This window comes from Pteronotus mesoamericanus, unplaced genomic scaffold, assembly GCF_021234165.1.
Source record: "Pteronotus mesoamericanus isolate MK-2021 breed Mesoamerican mustached bat unplaced genomic scaffold, CSHL_Meso_final contig_164, whole genome shotgun sequence".
Taxonomy (NCBI): Eukaryota; Metazoa; Chordata; class Mammalia; order Chiroptera; family Mormoopidae; genus Pteronotus; species Pteronotus mesoamericanus.
In genome coordinates, this window is record NW_026555065.1 from 3,489,537 (window position 1) to 3,502,572 (window position 13,036).

Below are 13,036 nucleotides of genomic sequence, written 5' to 3' on the forward strand. Positions count from 1 at the left end.
TAGGTACTTAGGCTTCACTTCCTCGCACAACCAGAAAAGGACAACAACCAATTTTAAAACAAAAAACAACCAGAATTGCCAGAAAATCAAACTGTATGGAAGTTTAACATTCAAGAAGAAGAAGTTTAGCATTTAAAGAAGAAATATTCATCCAGACTGACAGAAGGGGCAGAGATGGGCAGCCAGGGTGGAGAGGATGCGTGGCAAGGCTGTGGCTGGTAGACCTGGCGGTCCCACATTCACGTATGGATAAACTGGGAGAAATAACTGGGGAGGGAGACAGACCATGCAAGGCAGGATTCCAGCATGGGGAATAAAGCCTCAGAACCTCTGGCTGTAAAAATCTATGGGAGTTGCAGTGGCAGGAGAAGGTCCCAGCCTCACAGCAGTCTGTTGGAGGGACCTATGAGGCCCTAGAATGTACACAAGGCCACCCACCAGGGAATCAGCACCAGGAGGGCGCAGTTCATTTGTGGGTAGCAGGGGAAGTGACTGAAAGCAGGGTAAGAGCCGAGCAAACAGCATTGTTCCCTCTCTGACCCCTCCCCCACACATACAGTGCCACAACTTGGCGAAGTGGGTTGCCCTGCTCTGGTAAATACCTAAGGCTCCACCCCTTGCAACATAACAGGTGTGCTGAGACAAAGAAATGTGGCCCAAATGAAAGAACAGATCAAAACTCCAGAAAAAGAACTAAGTGACAAGGAGATAGCCAGCCTATCAGATGCAGAGTTCAAAATACTGGTAATCAGAATGCTCACATAGAAATGATTGAGTATGGTTGCAAAATAAAGGAAGAAGTGAAGGCTGTACAAAGTGAAATAAAGACAAATATACAGGGAACCAACAGTGAAGGAAAGGAAACTCAGTCTCAAATCAACGATTTGGAACAGAAGGAAGAAATAAACATTCAACTGGAACAGAAATAAAAAACAAGAATTCCAAAAAAGTGAGGAGTCTCAGGAACCTCTGGGACAACTTTAAATATTCCAACATCCAAATCACAGAGGTGCCAGAGGAGAAGAGGAAGAGCAAGAAATTGAAAGCTTATTTGAAAAAATAACTAAGGAGGACTTCCCCAATCTGGCAAAGGAAGTAAACATGCAGTCCAGGAAGCTCACAGAGTCCTAAAGAAGTTGGACCCAAGGAGGAACACACCAAGACACATCATAATTAAATTACCCAAGATTAAAGATAAGGAGTAAATCTTAAAAGCAGCAATGGAAAAGGAAACAGTTACCTACAAAGAAGTTCCCATAAGACTATCAGCTGATTTCTCAAACCTTACAGGCAAGAAGGGGCTGTAAAGAAGTATTCAAAGTCATGAAAGGCAATGACCTATGTCTAAGATTACTCTATTCAGCAAAGCTATCATTTAGAATGGAAGGGCAGATAAAGTGCTTCCCAGATAAGGTAAAGATAAAAGGAGTTCATCACTAAGCCCTTATTAATATGAAATATTAAAGGGACTTAAAATCTAAGAAAAAAGATAAAAACTATGAACAATAAAATGACAACAAACTGAACTATCAACAACTGAACCTAAGAAAAAACGAAAAACAAAAACAAACTAAGCAAACAACTAGAACAGGAACAGAATCATAGAAATGGAGGTCACATGGAGGATTATCAGCAGGGGTGGGGAGTGGCAGGGAGACAATGAGGGAAAAGTACAAGAAATCAGAAGCATAATTGGTAGGTACAAAATAGATGGGGAGGCTAAGAATTGTATAGGAAATGGAGAAGCCAAGAACTTACATGTATGACCCATGGAAACGAATTAAGGAGGGAGGACTGCTGGAGGGATGGGGGGATGCAGGGCAAAGAAGGATAAAGGGGAGGAAAAAATGGGACAACAGTAATAGTATAATCAATTAAATATACTTTAAAAAATTGTATCAATCATTTTTAACTGGAAGAATAACAGTTCTCAAAGTTTTCAATTATTTAATTCTCAAAGTCCTTTTCGGGTGCTTATTAACAAATTTGTTATTCATTACAGTTTGTGGGGAAAAGTGGAAAGGGATTTTTAAAAAGGCATAGAATATCTTTAAATAGGTGATGAAATTAAGAAATTGAAATGTTAAGCATTAATTAAATGACAGAACTATAAATCTTATATATCTACTTTTTTTAAAAGGTGACATTTTTAACCAATGTATCTCATTTTTATTATATATTAGTATAGCTGAATTTTAAATTATTCATATTATATAAATATATTTTTAATTATCTCATAAGTACTATTTTGATATGATATATATCATATATATACCTCATATATATGATTGTGAAATACAGAAGAAAAACCAGATATTGTGTGTTTGAGAGAAAGTTTTGGGATGATTCCAATAGAGGCAGCAATTCATTTTAGATACCAGAAAAAATGCTATATGATACTTCAAAGAGGAAGTAAGAACTTTGCCAAGTGGGGGTGGTATGCTTATGGGAAATTAAGTAAAAAAAAAGGTGGTGCAAGAGAGAAAATTTAAAACCGGACTTCCCTTTCACTCTAGACTGCTAAGCACCATGTATTTGCATTCCGTATACAGTGCTGCATATGAACAGATTTTCTGTACAAGATTGGTAATTAATTTTTGTTGTTAATGTTAGTTTATAGTGTTAATGTTAGTTTATAGGGACTCTGATTTCACTGAAAGAAAGGTAAATCTCATAGTTTTTTTATTTTAAAAGAATGTAAATAGCATTAAAAATTCTCCAGACACTGCCATGGCTGGATGGCTCAGTTGGTTGGAGCGTCCTCCAGTGCATTAAAAGGTTGTGGATTTGATTCTTGGTCAGGGCACACGTGGCAGGGTAATCCGGTTCGAGCACTGTCCAGTGCACCAAGAGGTTGTGGGTTTGATTCTTGGTCAGGGCACATACCTAGGTTGCAGGTTTAATCCCCTGTTGGGTACATATGGGAGGCAACCATTTGATGTTTATGTTTGTCTCTCCCTTCCTCCCTCTGTAAAATCAATAAGCATATTGGCAGGAGAGGATTTTTTAAAAAAATTCTCCAAATACCATTTCCCCATTCTTCTGTAATCATTTCTCACTTTTTCCCATTTCTGTACTGTTTTTACTTTTATTCCTTTTATACCCCCCATCTTTTTCATTCATTTTCTTACCATATCTCTTTGTTCAACTTTTTTCCTTTACTACTTCACTCGTTTATTTTTGGTCATCCTTTCTTTTTCTTACCTGTTAATTGCCCCACTCCCTTCAACCAATTTAACTTCTCCCAGTTACCTTTTAATTTTCTTTGTCAAAGCCCATGTTCACTAATTAACGCAGAGGTCTCCCTAGAGAATTATTTCTATGCTTCCATTCTTAAATTGAAGTATAGGACGTCATATCAAATGAGAGTTGAGTTATATATTGATATATTTAATCTTAGGCAAGCTGTTTAATTTATATGGCTCAATTTCTTCCATTATAAAAAGAATTGACACTAAATCGCCATGTATCCTTCTATCTCTAAAATGCTTTGCTTCTGTGGTGTATTAACTTTCCCATTTCTTTCTATTGTGCTGACCTTATTAATTTAATAAATATTTATACACCTACTGTGTGTTTTTAACTGCTGTAACATATGTGGTGGAATCAAAAGATACAAAAGACAGAGTTCCTGCCTTTCAATTGTTTATGGTCTACCTGGAGCTACAAGAGGTATCTGTATGTCAACATTTTATTTCCAACTTGTTCCTGTTCAGTCCAGACTAGATCCATATACTCAAGGGAAAACCATCTACCCCAGTTTCAACTTAATTTCTCTATGAGTGGCAGGGCTTCCCCTGAACACAGTAAAAGACTCTTTTTTATGTTCCTATACATTTAGGAATTCCCATTGTAGTGTTCTGTAGCATTATTTTACATTGTTCACTTGAGCTAGCCTAGAATTGAACCATAATAGAAAAAAATTTTCTCAGAACTAAGGAGATTGACCTTCTTTGTGATTTAGTAGATGATCATTCCTTGTTCTTCTGTTGTGTACATATGTATGTCTTTGCATTTATATGTTTATATAATCATGTTCAAATATAACATTCCAGATGGCTGAGTAAATGTGACTGACAAGGCTTTCCACACCATTTATGCTTGTACGTTTTTCTTTGGTTTGTTTTTGTATCTATTTTGTAAGGGGTATTGCTTTTGGAGATATCTTTTCCTTCCATAGGTTTTACGTATTTTCCAGCAAAAAAAAAAAAAAATACACACACACACACACACACACATATACGTACTCTACAGGGATTAGGGACAGTAATAGGGAGGGGACAGGACTTATAAAGTGTCAACACTAGGGATCCTTGTGATGGAACTGTTTTGTATCTTGATTTTGGTGATGAGTACATGAAGCTACTCGTGATAAAATTGCATAGAACTAAATACACACACAAACACACAAATGAATAAAAGTAAAACTGGGGAAATCAAAATAAGATAGGTGAATTGCATCAGTACAGTATCTAACTGTGATACTGTTTTGTGAGATATTGCCACTGAGAGAAACTGGGTAAGAGGTATACCAGATCTTTGTTATCTCTTTCAACTGAACGTGAATCTACAATTATCTCAAAAGAAAAAAGTTTCAATTAAAAACAGTAGTTATTTAGCCTTGGCTGGTGCGGCTCAGTGGATTGAGCACCAGCCTGTGAGCAAAATGGTTGCTGGTTCAATTCCCAGTCAGGGCACATGCCTGGGTTGCAGGCCAGGTCCCCAGTAGGGGGCACACAAGAGGCAACCACACATTGATGTTTCTCTCCCTTTCTTTCTCCCTCCTTTGCCCTCTCTAAAAATAAATAAATAAAATCTTTAAAAAATCGCAATTTGAAGAAGTCTTCCTGAAAGATAATTTAACATATGTAGCTACAGGAAGCACATTGACATATCACTCTGTGAATATAAATTTAGTAAAGTTGCAGGATACAAAATCAATGTACAGGAATCTGTTGTGTTCCTATATATTAGTAACAAACTGAAAGAGAAATTAAGAAGGCAATCCCATTTATGATTGTATCAAAAACAATAAAGTGCATAAAAATAAATGTAATGAAGAAGGTGAAAGACCTGTACACTGAAAACTGTAAGATGAAAGAAATCGAGGAGGACACAAATAAATGGAAAGATATTCCATGCTCATGGGTTGAAAAAATCAATGTTATTAAAATGTCCATACTACATGAAGCAATATACAGATTCAGAGCAATCCTTATAAAAATTCCAATGGCATTTTACATAGAAATGTAACAAACAATCCTAAAATTGGTATGGAACCACAAAAGATCCTGAACAGCCAAAACAATTGAGAAAGAGGAACAAAGCTGAAGGCATCTTGTGCCCTGATTTCAAACTAGATTACAAAGCTTTAGTAAACAAAACAGTATGGTATTGACATTTAAAAAAAAAGGATGCACATGATAATGGAACAGAATAGAGAGCCCAGAAATAAACTTACGATGTACCTGTGGTCAGTTAATTTACAACATAGAAGCCAAGAATATACAATGAGGAAAGAACAGTCTCTTCATTAAATGATGCTGGGCAAACTGGCCAGACACATGCAAAAGAATGAAATTGGAACGCTATCTTACATTATACACAATAAAGGCTTGAATATGAGATCTGAAACCATATAACTTCTAGAAGAAAACATAGGCAGTGATAAGTTCCTTGACAGGTCTTGGTGATGGTTTTTTTTATTTTTCACCAAAAGCAAAGGCAACAAAAGCTAAAATAAACAAGTAGGACTACATCAGAAAAAAGTTTCTGCACAGCAAAAGAGACCATCAAGAAAATGAAAAGACACCCTACTGAATGGGGGGAAATATTTGCAAATCATGTATCTGACATGGGTTTAATATGCAAAAAATGTGAAGAACTCATTGAACTCAGTAGCAAACAAACAAACAAATAATTCGAGTTAAAGTGGACAAAGGACCTGAATTGGTATCTTTCCAAAGAAGACATGCAAATGGACAACAGGTATATGAAAAGGTGCTCAACATCACTAATCATCAGGGAAATGCAAATCAAAACCACAATGAGCTATCATCTCACACCTGTTAGAATGGCTCTTATCAAAAAGACAAAAATAAGTATTGGCAAGGATGTGGAAAAAATGGAATTCTTGTGCACTATTGGTGGGAATGTAAATTGGTGTAGCCACTATAGGAAACAGTATGGAGGTTCCTCAAAACATTAAAAATAGGACTGTCATATGACCTAGCAGTTTTGCTTTTGGGAATTTATCCAAAGAAAATGAAAATACTAATTCAAAAAGATATTTGCACCCTCAAATTAATTATTGCAGCATTATTTGCAAGAGCCAATACATGGAAACAACATGTCTATCGATGGACAACTGAGTAAAGAACATGTGTATATGTATGTGTGTGTATATATGTATACACATTTTCTTTACATGATTATATATTTAAGTATATAAACACAAAATGCAATATTATTCAGCTATAAAAAAGAATGAAATCTTGCCATTTGCAAAAACGTGGATGGTACTTGAGGACATTATGCTAAGTGAAGTAAGTCATACAAAGACAAATACTGTATGATTTCACTCATGTGGAATGTAACACACACACAAACATGCTCCACAGATGCAGAGAACAGATTGGTGGTACGAGAAGTAGGGGGTGAGGGGTGGGCAGAATGTGCGAAGGGAGTCAAAGGTACAAACTTCCAGTTATGAAATAAATAATTCATGAGGATGTAATGGACAGCATGGTGACTATAGTTGATAATACTGTATTGCATAAATGAAAGATGCTAAGAGATCTTTAAAGTACTCAAAATGAGAAAAAAAAACTTCTAATTCTGTAACTGTGGTAATTATGTTAAATATACTTATTGTGGTGATCATTTCACAATATATACAAATATTGAATCATTGTGATGTATACCTGAAACTCATATAACATATATTTAGAAAGCAATTTAAAGTCTGTACTGAAAGATAATTTAATATATGTAGCTCTAGGAAATGTATTGATATATTACTTTGTGGATCATGTCTTTCCATTTACATCAAAGGATGTGCTACTAAATAGATTTTACCCATTTTTTTTTATTCCCAAGTTTTCTTATGAATATATGGAAAGTAAAGCAGTAGTTGTGATATGTCATCTTAAGTAGCAGAAAAACTTTGGAAACACTTAAATGATTCCAGTTTTATATGTCTTGTTTTCTGTGTAATAGAAAATCCGTTAATTCTAATGGGCCATTTTTTTCATACAATTCATGGAATCAAAGTTAAGGTTATAAAAATTTATTCTGTCAAAGATGAAACATTTGATAATGTAAATGCCACTGTAAAGTAAAAGTATCAACACTGAGAGTTATCAAAAAATGTTCTTACTATAGCAAGAAACTCACATAGCAGAAAGTGTATTTGGAATTTATTACAGTATAATCATAATTCATAATTTCATCTAAATAAGCCTGATAGTCTACCAATAAAGCAAGAGTTGTAATTTTCAAAATTTAAAAGTATTTTTATATACATAGAATATTTCAACTGGAAAATGCTTGTGATAATCTGATGTTGAATTTAAATGTTTCAGCAGATCACTATTTACTATATATAAAGGGTCTAGCACAAATAATGCCCTTTTTTTATTACATAAAAATCTTTTATTACAAAATCATGAGCATGGAATTCTGTAACATGACAATATCACATTCAAGCACACGATATGACATTTTAGGTGAAATGTTCAAATTGCTGTCCATCTTGTGCGAGACATTCACATACCCTACCACCCACACTCAGCAGCGTTACTTCTGCCAGACCATGTGCACACACACACACAGCCCTCACTCTATATTTACTGACTGAAATTTTTCAGTGAATCTGAGGTAGAATGGTGTTCTAGTTTTTAAAACATATGTTCATTCTGACTAGTTTTAGTGATCCAAAATGTAACGAGATTGTATTGAACTGTTTTTCTCATTCATTCTTTTCACCTTCCATTCCATCCCAAGACACTTTATCAAATCTTTTTTAAGATTTTTTTTATTTGTTTTTAGAGAGAGGAGAAGGGAGGGAGAAAGAGAGGAAGAGAAACATCCATGTGATAGAGAAACATCTACAGGTTACCTCTTGTAGGCTCCTGGACCAGGGACTGAACCTGCAACCCAGGCCTGTGCCCTGACCAGGAATCAAACGTGACCTCTTGCTTTGCGGGAAGACATCCAACTAACTGAGCCACACTGGTCAGAGAGGCACGTTATCAAATATTGACTCAAATAATTTTGGCCCTTTCCATCCTTCTCTTCTACTTTTCACAGACATGTATCAAGGACCAACCAAGTTAGGTAAATATGGTATCTGTTGTTGCTGCTGTTTCCTTGTTATTAGTAGATCCTGAGATAGCCAACCTGTTGGCATCTCTGGGCCACACTGGAAGAAGAAGAAGTGTCTTGGGCAACACATTAAATACGCAAACACTAATGGAAAACTGATGAGCAAAAAAAAAAGTTTTAAGTAAACTTACAATTTTGTGTCAGGCCACATTCATAGCAGGCCATGGGTTGGACAGCCCTGATTGGTTAAAGCTGTGGTTTCTTCCTCCTGACATGCTTCTGGTTACTGCATTTCAACTTGCTTTCCTGCAAAAGCTTTTAACTCTTACTGAAACTTCTACATGCATGTGTGTCTTCAGCATTATAAAGCTAACCCACAGTGTTTTGGTACAATACAGTTGGATTGCTTAACCCTCTTAAGACAGCAATTTTCAACTGGTTTGCCACGAGAATTTTTAAAACATGCACTACCTGACTATTTAGCTAGGGGCACTGACCTCTTTTTCCTTAGATTGTCACATAATAAAATGACAACACCCATTGCAACAATAGCTGTCTAGTGTGAATGAGTCAAAATTATACCTATTTTTTGGCAGATCGGCAAAAATTTTATGTTTTGGTATGCCACAGAATTTTAGTAATTAGTTTATGTGTGCCATGAGATGAAAAGGTTGAAAATCGCTGCTCTAAGACTTTGTGGCATCATCCTTCTGTTTGGTATTTGAAATTCCTTATAACTACAACTCACTAAATTACTCAGCTTCAAGAAAATATGAGCTTATTGAATCCCATAATACATTACTTATCTCGGATAGAAGACCTGGGTTCCTTGATGAGATTGCAACCATATTAAGGATTTGATATAACTCATTCAATTTTAATATGAGTAATTTGTAATAAAGGGAAAATACTTTGGATATTGACTTCTTGGAAACTTATTATGTATATTGAAATTACTTGAGTTTATATTTAAATTGTTTTAAATGTGTATATTTTTCCTATAGGAGTAGGATACTATATGTAATGCCCCAGAAGTATAATGTTTTCTTTCTCACATTCCTTGTTTCTGTATATTTAATTGTTTGTGTCATTGTTCTTTTATTTCCTATTTTTCTCCCCATTATCTGCTGTGTGTGTGTCTATTCTTGACTGAAAAGTGTTTTCTTGAACAGCTGGTATTTGAAATTTATTGTCTCTTAAGCATATGAAAACAATATATGGAAGCATTTTGTTTGAAAATTATCATTGTTAACAGAACTTTAAGACATTGTAGGGGGATATATTTGATTGGGATTAATTGAGCTCAATTCTTGTTTTCAATACAGTATTTCTCAAATTCTGAGGCTTGCAGAATTCACAAATTGGGATCTGGCATCCTTTTCAGAGAAAAACCTTCAGTAATGTGTAAGTAGTTTTTGTTTTTCATTTTGATTTATTTCTATTAGCTGTTTTCTGTATTAAACATTGAAAGTTTAATCTACCCAATTTCTTAACCAGAATTTGGCATATATTCATCACATAATGATTATGAGTAACAAGGGACACAAAAGAACTTACTGAAAAATGTCTTAAGATAGGCCCATGATCAGCATTAATGACCACTTTTTAGAAATAACATCCCCAAGTGTAAAGAACACTGGGTTAAGAGACTTGAGTTTCTGTCCAGACTGCTACTAACTGGCTAGGTATCCTTAAGTAGGCCACCTTTTGTGCTTTGGCTATAAAATGAAGCTTTAGACTATAACTAATAATAAGACCCCTTCCACTCTAAATGTCTATTATTCTTAGCTTAACTTTTTAAAAAAATAAATCAGGAGTTATAATCTTTCATAAGGGTGCTGTCAAATTACACAGTTATGTTTTGATTTTTTTGTTGTTGGTTTTGCTTAGGAATAGGTATTGAGAGGGGAGGTGTTTCCTAAGTAGACTAGGAAAAAAGTAAGCCTCTCTTGCTCAAGAAGTTTGCTACACATAGCCCATCAGTTTGGGTTAATAAAACTTACTTCGTTTTACAAAGTCAAGTTTGCCTTGTGTTCACTTAACATTTTCAAAAGAAAGTTAACCCCCTCTTGCCTTGGGTGCAGCTCGGTTGGTTAGAGCATCATCCCGATATGCCAGAGTTGCTGGTTTGATCCCTGGTCAGGGCACATAGAAGAATCAACCAATGAATGCACAAATAAGTGGAATAACAAATCAGTGTCTCTCTCTCTCTCTCTCTCTCTCTCTCTCTCCCCCCCCCCCCCACCCTCCACCCATTGCCGTCTCCCTCCCCCTTCTACAAACCCCCCTCTAAAATCAATAAATAAAACAGTTAACCTACTCTGAAATATGATATACAAATAAGATTTCTTTTCAAAATTTCCATAGAGTGGAGATGGAGAAAGGGACAATAAAATAGGGATCATCACGTTTAGTCATGTGGCCTCTGGAGGGAAAATGGTAGGGAAACTTTTGGAATCTGGGAAATGGGAGAAAAAGATGACTAAAAGTAGAATAAAAGTATAGAAACAGATGTGGAAAAGGAGAACTAAATAAGAAACGCCTTGAAGACAGAGATTATTGCTTTCATCAGTATTCTCACTGGCCCCTAAATAGTGTCAGATCTTACTAAGTATTTATGGAAAATTTATTGAATGAATGAATCAATTACTTCTTGTATAAGTTTGTAATTTTTGCCTAAGGTCCTGGTGGTTTTGGTTTTTGGTTATTAGACTCTGATCATCTAGTTTCTCTATGTCTATTCTACATTCAACAACTATAGTGTTTAAAGTAATTGAAGTTCAGAAAATTGATTCTGAATTAAAGAAAAAAGACATTATGTTTATTATAATATGCTTGACAAAGATTATAAACTGAACTGTTCGTTCATTTAACAAATATTTTTTAAGCATCTATCTAGAATACTTTGGGACTAGCTAGAATAGAAAAATAGGGTACTGGTTATAGTGTGTATTATTTGTATTTGATGGAACATTCTGTAGTCATTTAGTATAATTATGAATATTATAGCAACTTAGAAAAATGCTTACTAATGTATAAAGATATAAGTATTTGTATTCTACATTATAACTGCATGAAGATAAGAAGGATATTTTCTGTTCTCTAAGGAAACTAGGAAACATTGTGAAATATAAACCATATTTATTATTGTGTAAGGGATTGTTGAATTTCTTTTTCTGTTATTTTGTGCTATTCATAAAGTGTAAATGAAAAGGCACATAAATTTAAATTTTTTGAAAAATATGACTAGAAAGAGGAAATACTGTAGCATAGTTTCAAAGAGGAAAATAGCAAAACTGCTTTTGAAGGACAGTAGATAGAGTACCTTGGTTGGAAGAAAAATGAGAGATGAAATTTAAAAAAGATGACATTGAGATCTCTAGTTTTTATAATGTAAGAAAAAATGAACTAAATTGAATTCTTACCTGTGGAATTATGTTTTTTAAAAAAAAGAACATTTCTTCTAGCTTATTTAAGTGAACTAGAGTGAGGAGCTGTTGAATTGGCCCATTGAGTTATTGACCATTTTTATATATGTGTCTTGAATTTGTGACTGTTTATCAGATCTATCTGAAGATTTTTTGCTCATTTTACCATTTAAGTAATATTTGGTAAAATTTTTATGTTCAGATTTTTTTGTTTTTCATGTATCTTTACAATGTTACTTTTGATTTCCATTCTTGTCTTTTTTGTCCTTAGGGTTAACCTAAGTAGCAAATGCTTAGCTACTCTGACCTAATGGAGCTATACAAAAAATAAAAAAAGAATCTGAGTTGATTGGGCAGAAACTGAAAGCAAGAAAAACAAGTCTTCACTAGTTGCTGAATGGGTAAGAGCATCCTTATAATGATTTCTTAATTTAGTTCTTATGAACCTTGAAGGAATAGAGAGCACATCCTTCTTTTTCTGTTCTCAAAGAAAATAGATGTAATTTGAAGTGAAATACTAGGTAAGCAGGTATCTGAAGTTTTAAGAAGATGCCTGCAAACATTTTTGAGCTAATTCTTTCAATTATCTGTATCATGTTGAACAAAGAATTAAAAACAATTGGTTAATAATGTAGTATTGCATATTTTTACTACAGCTTGAGTAAAGCTGTTTCAGGATTGTACATTACTGTGAACACTTAGAGAACTGTTAGATCAAATGCTTATTTTGTGTGGCTCCCAGTTTCCAAAATGAATTGAAAGAAATTTTACCTCCCCCATGAGACAAAGAATGAATGAAAGAAAGGCAATTTATCTCCTAATTGTTTTGCTTTTATGTACCAAACTAAAAGTCCAAGTTTTGTATGTGACTAGGAATGCTTTCCTCAAATTCTCTTTCCAAGTAATTTCTGGTTGCTCTTGCCAACACAGGCATTCTGTCTTAATATCTATTTAGTATTTTCCATAAAGATCATAAATTTCACATGCTAATGGAAGTCCCTTGATTTAATAAAGTTTTTAGGAAATAATATTAATTATTCATTTCTATATTAAATATTTTCTTTCCTTGGTAATTTTTAACAGTGTCTTTCCCCTGGCTTGTCAATCTCAAATTTACTTTCAAGACAGTTGATTTAAAATAAAAAGTAGAGGTGCATTTTCAGAATTATAGAACTTCCTGAATGAATTAAAAAGCATAGGTCACCCGGAATGTCACCAGCTATGTTCTTGGCATTATATACTTTTTTAACCATGCCTTAAAATATTTTGCCTACCTTCCTAAC

At 34.4% G+C, this 13,036-nt stretch overlaps 1 protein-coding gene across 4 annotated transcripts in view; it reads left to right on the forward strand.

The window, feature by feature from the left end:
- The window catches only part of DENND4A (DENN domain containing 4A), a 111,563-nt gene that overhangs the window by 16,701 nt on the left and 81,826 nt on the right, over positions 1 to 13,036 (forward strand). For all 4 annotated transcript variants that reach the window (XM_054565260.1, XM_054565261.1, XM_054565262.1 and 1 more), the window contains exons 2-3: positions 9,651 to 9,729; positions 12,025 to 12,154. The gene's annotated coding sequence lies outside the window, so the exon portion shown is untranslated. The remainder of the gene's footprint in view (positions 1 to 9,650; positions 9,730 to 12,024; positions 12,155 to 13,036) is intronic.